This window comes from Protopterus annectens, chromosome 13.part0 (genome assembly GCF_019279795.1).
Source record: "Protopterus annectens isolate FY-2018-M chromosome 13.part0, PAN1.0, whole genome shotgun sequence".
Taxonomy (NCBI): Eukaryota; Metazoa; Chordata; order Ceratodontiformes; family Protopteridae; genus Protopterus; species Protopterus annectens.
This window is the reverse complement of record NC_056747.1, coordinates 1,032,749,755-1,032,761,457: the sequence shown is the minus strand read 5'-3', so window position 1 is coordinate 1,032,761,457 and position 11,703 is coordinate 1,032,749,755.

Below are 11,703 nucleotides of genomic sequence, written 5' to 3'. Positions count from 1 at the left end.
TTTTGTATGCTTTTTCTGATTAACCAGCCATTCGTTTATCCAGCCTAAGGTCCAGTCCTAGTGAGACCGGATAAGAGGGAGTCTACTGCAGGTGAATGAAAACACACACACACTCAGGTTAACTGCTATGAGATTAGAACCCCTACCTATTTACACAAGCTAGAGAACACAGTACTTCATACTCATGTCAACACAGATGCTTGAGTGTAACACTTAAACACTGTCAGAGTGCACTTTATAGAGGATGACATCATCAGTGTATGCTGAGAAGAAAATGTTGAGAGGAGTGTTTGCCATAGATGTGGACTCACATCTCAGTGTAAAATTGTCTCCAGACTGATAGCTAAATGAACACACGCACACACTCAAATTTGCTGCTGTGAGATTAAAACCCCTACCTATATATTTAAACAAACTCAAGAATATAGTACTTAATGCTCAATACAGACATCTTAGTTTAATAATGTTAGTGTGCACTTTATAGGGGATGTCATCATTAGTGTATGCTGAGAAGATGTTAGGAGTATTGTGTGACACAGATGTGGACTCACATCCTGGTGTAAAATTGTCTCTAGACTGATAATTGAATGAACACACACTCAAGTTGACTGCTGTGAGATTAGAACCCCTACTTTTCTACTTACACAAGCTAGAGAACACAATACGTAATGCTAGCATAATGGCACAAGTCTGATTTTAATGATGTTAGGGTGCACTTTAGAGAGGATGACATCATCAGTGTATGGTGAGAAGATGATGTTGGGAGGGTTGTATGAAGTTGCTGTGAAGTGATGTATGAGTGTAAAACTATGTTCTGTGTGATACTTAAGTGAGAGCAGTAGGACCTGGAGTCAAGCTCTTCTGACTATGCAGAAACACGCAAACAAGTTGACTGTTTTGCAGTTTGATCCCCTACCTAACTAGGTACACAAGCTAGAGAACACTGTACTTAAAGCTAGTACAATGGCACAAGTTTGACTTTATCAGTGTCAGACTGCATTTTATAGAGGGTGATATTGTCAGTGTGTGGTGAGAAGATGATTGTTTGATGGCTGTATGAAATTGCATTGGAGTCATGTACCAGTGTAAAAGAAATTTTTGAATGATACTTGAGTGAAGGCAGCAGAACCTGGAGTTAAACCCTTCTGACTATGCACACACACACACACACACACACACACACACACACACACACACACACACACACACACACACACACACACACACACACACACACACACACTGAGACATAGAAACAGAACCACACGATACCAGTTGTAAATTTGATCCCATACCTAACTAGTTACACGAACTGGAGAACACAGTACTTAGGACTTGAGCCATTGTAGATGTCTGCAGTGGCTCGAGTGTTAAGTACTGTGTTACACAAAATGGAGAACACAGTACTAAAGACTTGAACCATTGTAGATGTCTGATTTTATTATTGTCACAGTGCTATTTATAGAGGATGTCATCATCACAGAGTCACAGGTAACATATACTGTTATGAGACATGTGTGCAAAGCCAGGACTTGTACTATGATTGTGTGATTGCAGTTTTTCCAAAATACATTTAAATACATCCTGGTAACCTTGGTAAAACAAGCTGTCATTAATGCACACTGCATTACTGAGAAAACATGTACTTGTTTCTCAGGATGTTGCTTAGATCACACACACACACACACACACACACACACACACACACACACACACACACACACACACACACACACACACACACACACTTTGGAAAAAGCAGTACTGCAAGGATGGAGGTGTGTGTCTTCATATTCAGTTGAAGTGCTGTCTACATTAATGGAATTTACTAACAACATCAATGTGATATGATCATGGATGACTGATGTCCAGTGTCAGTAGAAACCCATACCAAATGAAACAATGCAGTTATGCTCTGTATTTGTGTAGTCTGCTTGGCAGTGGCCCAAATACTGATATAACATTTGCAAGTGCATTGCTGCAGGGCCCATGTGAATATCAGAAAATATGTGTTCATTCAAACATCCATCACTTGTGTTTATGAATGCATTTCCATGTAATGGAAGATAGCCCAGTAATTGGAGTAAGACATGCTAAACACCTCTTCACAAAGCACATTGCAGAAGAACTGATTTTCTCAGATGATGGCTAAGTGTTAGCGCATGCACGATTCATATTTCATGCATTCAACCTGGACTTGTGAAGTACCCTGTAAGCTATGTTATGGGAGAAATTGCTGGCAGCTACTATGATGGTCATACTGTAGTCTATCTTTGAAATGTTGGGAATAAAGTTTTATTATATAAATGACTGTTGCCATTCGCTTCCCCGTTTGCACATCATTTAGCACCAAGCAAATGCAGTTCTTTGCTTAAGGAAAATATTGAAAATTTTAATTTGGTTCGCCTTCTGTCATGCAAACAGACTAAGCAGTGATGCACGGCCATGAGCACTCTGGACAGTACTAAGTGTGGAAAATACAGCTGCTTCCTAACTTTCTCTGTGGCACACTGTATAAGAGCAGTGAGCTCTTGCTCAGAGCATAAGATGAGCCAAGGTTCAAATCCATATTCTTCTTCAATGGTGTCACAATGGCATTAGCTAAGTGAATATAATCAGGACTGTGAATGTGATTACCAATGACAAAACTATAGTATGTGACTTCCCCAGATTTTATCAGTAATGCCTACCTGAATACAATTGTACTAATAGTAGTTCTTTTGTAGGCCTCACTGCAAATCACAAGTTAATTGTGTGTACAGCTTTGTAGAAATGAGAAGGGGTGGTACATCTTTTGAAATATTTACTATGACTCAGCAGATATGTTAACTATTTGTGTAGGCAGGTATCCTTAAAACTGTGTACTGTATGATTCTTCACAGTAAAGACAGTTTCTACATCACATTAGATGAATATTTCATCCATCATCCCATGAACATGACAGAAAGGGAATCCTACAGCAGATTTTGAAACCTTTCACTCCACATAAACACTGATAACCTATTGAATCAAAGTAACTTGTTTGTATTATCTATCAGCAGAGTTATTTCAGTGTTCAGAAACCATGAGATGACGTGTACATACATCAGCATAATAGCTACACACACATAAAGAGGGCTGGGAGTGATAGGGCGAATAAAAGGAGAGATGGACATGCACATAATAATGTTTGGTGAATGTAACATTCATGAACATGTTTTTGTCTGTTCTCATTATTAAGCTGCCAAGCTCTGCAGCATGACGTGAGTGACACAGGTGTAATGAAGGGTTAGTAGAGGGATAACAGGCTTATGACAAGTAGAACAAGGGTGGATAAATATGTCTTAGTTGGGGGGGTGGATGTCAGTGCAATTACCCTTTTTTGGCCATTATTCAATATATGCCCATGAGAACTTTTAACTGTGCAAATGTTAAGATGTGGGTGATTAAACATATCTTAGACATATAACATCACACTAAGAAATGATGTGAGATGCATCTAGAATTGAACCTCTGATGATGGTGGCAAAACAAACTTCATTTAAGTGATTTATGTCAACACTGTACATTGGAAATTGCATTTTATTACATTCGGTGTTCTAAAGAACTGTCAGAGTAACTGTTTCAAAGTAGTGCCTTTACTCTGCTTTAACTCTGTGTTCCTCTAGCACAGTGAGTTTAAGCAGTATTGCACAGAAATAACCAGACTAGTGCAGCTGATGGCAAAAACTCACCAGGTTTTGCCATACTACATGGTGCAATTCACTGCTGCTAGGCATTGGTGCACGATGCCAAATTCCATGCAAATACAGAGGACAAAAAGTAAGGCTTTTTAACGGGAAAATTCTATCCATTTGTGTTGTGTGCGATTCTATTTTTTGGACCAGATTAAATGTGTGAAAATTGAGTAGAAAAATATACTATTAGTGGTGAAATGGGAGGGGGGTGGACAAGTAGGGGAAGAGCAAAGGGGAAGCAATAAAGGGATTTTCAGGAGAGAATTAGGAATGAACTATAAATCTCGACTTCTTCAACACAGTGATGTGTACACGTAGAGATAATTTCATGAAGTTGGACCGTCACCACAACACAGATGGGTAACAACAATACAATGATGTTGTATAGCCAGTTGGACCAAATCAAGTGTATTAAGAAGACACATATGCGAAGTTAAGAGCTATGTATGGGACAATTTTTTTTTTGTGGGAGAGATGCCTATTTTTTTTTTTTTTATATTGGATTTCAAAACGAGAGGAATGTTGAGGTAGAGTGATAGGAATGTGAGGGTCAGGTAGGTAAGGTAAGTGAGGAATCAGGTATAGACAAACAGGGCAAACAAGTTAGGTACAGGGATGGTTATGGACATAAATGGTTGGGGGACATCATGAATGGTGATAGGTAGGGAACAACAGAGGCACATGCCTGCCAAATGCGGGAACAGTGAGAATATAACCTTAGCCTCAGAACTGTCATCACTGTCTCCTGCCTCATTTCCATGTGAGACTGCTTGATATGGGAGTCTCTTTTCTATTTTAATGAGTAACCTCTCTAGGTGACTGGTATGGGCACCAAGGCCAGTTTCTATTACATCATGCACCATGCCTGGCAGCTCCTGGCAGGTGACATAATCATCACCTCTAGCATTACTCCTGGAGGGTACAAATATACCAGCAGCCAGGGCAATGCCACCAGATTTGGATGGGCCAGCTAGTGCAGGGGCTGTGAAGGCAGTACTGCCAGGTTGTGTCCCAGAGGTGCTGGGTGTTGGTGCGACAGCCACTGGATGGTTGGAAGGCTGAGCTGCAGCACCCGACCTACCTCCCTGTGCTGAAAATGATTTTTTTTTTTTTGTTAGAAAGGCATGACATCAGAATGGTATGATTCCAGGTACCCCCCCCCCCAAAAAAAAAAAAGATAAGGGGTAGGGTGAGACAAAAAAGAAAATAGATGATTAGAACCGTATGTCATATTCATGCTTTATTACAATGAATATACTTTTATTATTATATAAGCTATAGTGCTTTCACAATCCCAGAAGTGATTGTGAATTGTTACAAGTAATCCTTGGAATATGCACATATTCCATATATGCTTTTTAAGATAATACAGATTAACTTAACAGCATGTCATTAAAGCCAATGTTGCTGCAATTAAAATTTAAAAATGTTACTTGTTGAAAGTGAATGTATAGATTACTTATAGGAACTGAACCCACCTAATCTGAATACAGTATTACGCTTGCCTAATACAATTACCAACAGCTGCAGAAGAACGCATGCATGTTTGCTGTTACAGTTAAGATCTGAATGCTTAAGTTGATACTGATTTATAGAATCACAATATATTTAATACAGTCAGGGTCAGTTGTGCTGCATATATACTCTTTGCCTGTCTGACTCTTTCCATTCTCTCAGCATTTGCCTCCCAGTTCACTGAGATTTCTTGTATAGCTGTAAAGTAAAGAAGGAAAGAAAAAGAGACATTAAAGAATTATGTGCCAGTCTTGCCTATCTGCATCATTCCATATCATTTTAAGTTGATTTATCTGTATGCTTACACAACTGTGGGATGCCAGCAGCTCTAAACTCTTCCAGCCACTGGTAAATTGTGCCAGCTTGCAACATTTCAGGTGACTGTAATTGTGGCTGCACTGGTCCCAAGTGTGTGGTATTCCATTTGCACTGGAGACAGCCTTAGCTAAACTGTTCCAAGCCTCAGCCTTATATCGAAACCACGTATAGTCCCCCCTGCAGCAGGCTACAGCTGTAGAGCGTCATGAGGAGTGCAACAAATATTTATGACTCTCTCACACCCCACATCTGTGCCCTAAATTTGACACCATCCTTTTCATCTCCTGCAGTGTCTGCAAAGGTCCTCCAACAATAGTATAAGTGTTTTCCCACCAATTTGTGATATAGTGTTTTACTTACAATGCGCAAACACCACAACCATGCCAACTGCATTTGCATGATGGTAAGCAAAGAGAAGTATTGTCAAACAGAGGAAGGGAGTTTATGAAATAAGAATGATGACATGTGGCATTAATTTATGGCATGTGTGCTGCTATACCTGGTCATAGTTTGTCTAATTTTCAACACTGAAATTTAAATGACTTGTATTTTAAACCATGAGTTTGGAAGGATCAATTGGATGACTTGGTACATATTTTGTAGGGACTTACATACTGTTAAAAGTAATTTGTACAATGCGGGATTCAAACCAGTTGTAAAAGGGCGTACATACATTTCCACACATGGGATTTTTCATCATTACCACAGAAGATGTGTTTGCCAATCATTGTCATCACGGATATACAGTTTAAAGAGTGACTGGTGCTGTACTTCAATTAAGTCTGTTTGTGTGTGATATTACAGGGGTCTGACTTATGCATTCTCACATACCTCATAATACATTCTGTGTTATAGTTATACTTGGGTTATGGGAGGGGTGTAGATGATTGTCAGTAAAGTATTAAGTTCATCAGAGATATGCAAATGCACTTTTATTACATAGTCATCATTGTCATAAAAAACAGTTACACACATAATACATACAACACCTTCAGAAGTATGTGTATGCTCAATCAACCTGCTATACATAGCTACTGGTATGTAGTATTACCTTTATAATCACAGTTTTGTGAAACATTACAATAGAACTCCCTTACTAAGGAGTGGAGTGTGCTGGATTAGAACCCAGACTCACCTATGTTCTGACCCTGAACTTATGGCACTTACAACTGGTGCACAGTGAAAGTTAGACAGCAAATGTTTTTCCATACTCAGTACTGTTCAGAGTACTGAAAACTGAGCATCGCTGCTTAGCCTGTTTGCATGATGGAAGGCAAACCAAATACATTTTTTTTACTTTTTTCCCGAACTGTGTGCATACAGGTAAGCAACACACAACTGGAAAATGCAATAGATAACATATATTGCTTGTGTAAATACTTATTATGACCCTTCCTCAGTAAAGTGGGCTTTCTGCAGTCATTACCATCCATGTTCCTGACTGTCGTGCAATGCTAATAAGTGTGTTTGCACTTCATAAGGCAACTGATATTAAATGTAATTTTTAGGCAGTAAACCGTGTTTGCACCAAGTCATGTGTTTTGCAAATGGTAAAGCCAAAAAAAAAGGGGAAACAAAGGTTAAACAGTTAGCTGACTCTGGATTCGAACTATCAGACTATTGCACTTGCACAGCACAGTTATAGTGGGTTATCTTTCTTTGCTACAGACATAGCTTTGCAGCACCAATCTAATCATGTGCATGCAAGCAATTCACATTTCTTATTCAGTATGAACAGTTTACCAAGGTAGATATTCTCAGCTGGCTGTTCATGTGTGTCTAACACATTTTAGTGCAAAGAGTGTATTTTTTTGCATAATAATCCAGTAGAAACCAGAAAATGGGGAGGAAGCAGAGAATGCAGACACTAAATTTAGTGTGTCTGTGTCCTCTGTTTCCTCCCCCGTTTTTTGGTTTCCACTGGATTATTAGATTTGTTACAAGGTTTTGTTGTTGTGTATTTTTTGTATATTACAGAATGCTTATATAAACCATTCTTTTCATTGTTTGTTTTAATAGAATACTGGTGCTCTTTTATTCTCTTTTCTAAGCTCCTTGTGATCATTCCCACATAAAAGGCATTACAGCCTGAGCACATATTACACCAGAACTCTTGTCTTACGAGTAAACCTTCCAGGGACTGTTATAGTTTCATTAATGTGCTGTAATGAAATGTATGGTGCTTCAGAGATAGACCTACATGCAGAACAAAACCCACATTTGTAGGTTCCTTTTACATTAACTATCACTGGTACAAGATGGTAGCGATTGCAGAAATTCCAGCTGTTGCCTGACTGTCTCTGTGGCACAATGAGTAAATACTATGAGCTGGAAAAGAAAAAGCACAGCTAAAGCAGGGTTTGAGTCCCACAGTTAATATTTTTAGTGCAAGGGGTCATAATGAGTACTTACACAACTATGTGTTCACTATTACATTTTTCATGTTCACGTTGCCTACCTGTGTGCAAACATGGTTAACTGCTTAAGTAAAATAGTGAAAAATGTAATTTGTTTCACCTTCATCAGTGCAAACTGTCTCAGTGGCGATCAGGGGTGGCTCGTGCTATTGGACTGCAGCCCCCCCCCAGCTGTAAACTGAAAAGAAAACAGAATAAATAATTAGCTGTGAGCATGCGTGGTCAGTGAGTTCCTATCCAGACTGCTGTTTAACCAGTCCGGCTTACGAAGAGAAATCATCAGTGTACATATGCCCAGAAGTCTATGCAGTTTGTAACTGCATAGACTGCTGCAAGGGAATATACAGGCACTGGTGTGTGTGTGTGTGTGTGTGTGTGTGTGTGTGTGTGTGTGTGTGTGTGTGTGTGTGTGCGTGTGTGTGTGTGTATATAAAATGGTCCAATTAAATATACCTGGTGGCTAGAGTTACTTAGGCTCAAACCCTGTACCTTGGGTACAGGTAGCAAGAGCCTGAATTCATTACCCACCACCACTTGTGCAAACTATCCAGATTTTTGCCTCATATTCTTGTTGTGTTCTGTTCCTCATAAAATATGTGGTTTCTGGATTTTTGTAATCAGTGAAGGACTGAATTCACTAAATAATGACAGGCATTTGAATTTCAGACTTCATATTCTTCAGAAAATACATGGTAACACAAAACATATTATATGCATCTATCTCCTCCCAGGTAACAACATTGGTATACTTGAAAAAATACTCAATGGACTGTCTTCTCAACTCCCACAAGATACCATAGTCCTAGGAGAAGTTAACATTGATTGGAATTCATGTAACAATACAAACCCTTCCAACCACATTACCCTTTATGGTTTCTCACAAGCTATTAATTCACCCACCAGAATCAACAAACTAAATAAAAAAGAAAGCACCTTAGATTGGATACTAACTAATAGCTCTCACCAAACGTATACCGCAGGAACCCTCCCAGATGACCTTAGTGACCACCTGCTAACATACATAATCAGACATAAAACTAACCCAACCTTCCCTATCACTATTAGAACAGTTTGCAGCAAAAAGCATTTTAACCTCTAAAATCCCTCCCAATTAACAAAGCAGTTGAATACTTTAACTCTACATTCCTAACAATCCTGGACCACCATGCTCCTATGCACTGTATTAGAATGAAAGCTAAACCTGCTCCTTGGCTCTCAAACAAAACTAGGCAACTAAACATACAAAGAAACAAATCCTGGGCCAAATGGCGAACTACTAAGAACTCCACAGACCATCTAACCTTTCGACAAGAAAGAAATATCACAAAAAAAGCCATCATACTAGACAAAAAAATTACTACCTTCACCTACAACAGTACTCCCTCAAGGAACCTCAAAAGTTTTGGTCTACTATTAATAAACTTACTCATCCAGGAGAAACTATTACCCCCAAACCCTTAGGCAGTAACCTTGACAATTTAACTGATATAGCGAATGCCTTTAACTCTTTCTTTACCAATACTATCCAAATTCTTGCCAGCCACCTATCCCCCGATATCACTAATCTACAAACTCCCACCTCCAAGGTTCCCCCAGTATTCAAGTTAGAACCAGTACCCACATCATACATTCGCTCCCTTCTCCAAAAACTAAAACCAACTACCCCCTCAGCTGACAAACTCCCATCAGAATTTCTGCAAATAGCATCTAAAGCCATAGCTTATCCCATCTCCATACTGATAAATAGAACCCTAAATGAAGGTATAATCCCATCCATCTGGAAAATTTCTCACATTATCCCATTACACAAAGGTGGAAACTCTAATGAAATGTCCAACTTTTGTCCCATAGCACTGCTCTCCCCTATTGCAAAAATAATGGAAAAATGTGTCCACAAACAGATTATGAACCACCTTCTCCTTCACAACCTATTGGCAAACTGTCAACATGGATTTAGACCTTCCACAGCACCTCTACTGCCTTGCTTTCCTTTACAAACTATATCAATGAAAACCGCAATAATAATATCCTCTCCTCTGCAGTCTTCGTAGACTTATCAAAAGCTTTTGACATGGTTAACCACCATATCCTTCTACACATCCTAAAGTCCCACTCACTAAATCCACTATCCATGAACTGGTTCACATCCTACCTAGAAAACAGACAGCAGGCTGTACTCTGGAAAAACACTCTATCTAATCACCTACCTATCTCATTAGGTGTCCCGCAAGGCTCCATACTAGGCCTTCTCTTGTTTTCCATTTACATCAATGATCTCCACTCAGCCATTCCACTCTCCACATGTATTCAATATGCAGATGATTCTACTATTGTCTGCTCAGCCTCCTCTCTAGATGAACTACAATCCCAAACACAAAAAGCTTTCAATACAGTAGAAAACTGGTTCTCCAACCGCTGCCTCTTACTAATCTCTAAAAAAACTAAACTTTTACTCTTCACACCTACCCAAAGGACTACCCCTTTACCCTTCACCCTCACATCTAATAATGGCACCCTTATTTCCCCTGATCTGACCACTAAAGTCTTAGGAGTAACAATTGACAATAACCTCAACTTTGACCCACACATAAATACCACAGTAAAAGTTGTCAACAGAAAATTAGGATCCCTCTATAGAATAAAACCATATCTAACACCATCAGCTAAATCCACTATAGCTAGAACTCATTTACTCTCAACCCTTCTTTATGCATCTCCCATCTACACTAACCTCTCCAAAAAGAACCTCAACAAACTAGCTATATCCTATAATAATATTGCCAGATTTGCTACTAGCTCCTCTTATATAACTCATTACTGTCTTAATCTAAAAAAGCTAGGCTGGCTTGAACTTCCAAATCTGATACAATTTCATCAACTCTCAATAACTCACAAGGCCCTTAATTAGCCCAGCAATACTCCCATACTCTCTAGCTTTATTACACCATATAGTAATCTCAAAAATTTACGATCCTCAAACAAAATCCTTATGAATATAACTAAATCTAAAAACTTAGCAGGTGATTCCTTGTTCTCCAACTCTGTTGGAAAAGTATGGAATCAATTACCACCTGATCTTACATCCCAGACCTCTCTCCCACTTTTTAAAATACATCTAAAACACTACTTCAATAACCACTGGTTATGCTCCTGTTGTAACCCTAACATTTTCTTGTCTCTGACCTTCTACCTTCTCTAAATACTAAACTTCTTAAAATACCTTAATATCCTTTTCTCTCATATAAATTATATAAGTGTACTATCAAACTAAGACCTACTAAGATTTGTTCAAAAAAAAAAAAAAATTTTTATTCTTCTATATTTTTATATAAAATTTATAATATAACTCTCTGTTATAATTATAGCTGTTTAAAACTGTTTTTGATGTCATCATTATTGCTGCATAGGACTGTCTCTATGCTTTTTCTTACATTGTATGTTATTTCCTGGAGCTTTTCTCCCCGGGCCTCTACTGAAAATGGACAGATATCCAGTTAGACTAGCCCGGTCAACGAATGTAAAATAAAATAAAATAAAATAAGATCAATATTTGAAAATTGTCCATATTTTTGGGGCTGCATTCCCCCATTATTGGCTTTGTCCAGTTTTTTTGTGCTAAGAAATTGAGAGCTATGGTGAGAACTGAATTCACTAAATGAGAGCCATTTAAGTTTCAGTCTTCCTGTCTTTTAAGAAACAGTTAATTTGGCATAGTGGTATATTGCTCTGACTAGTGC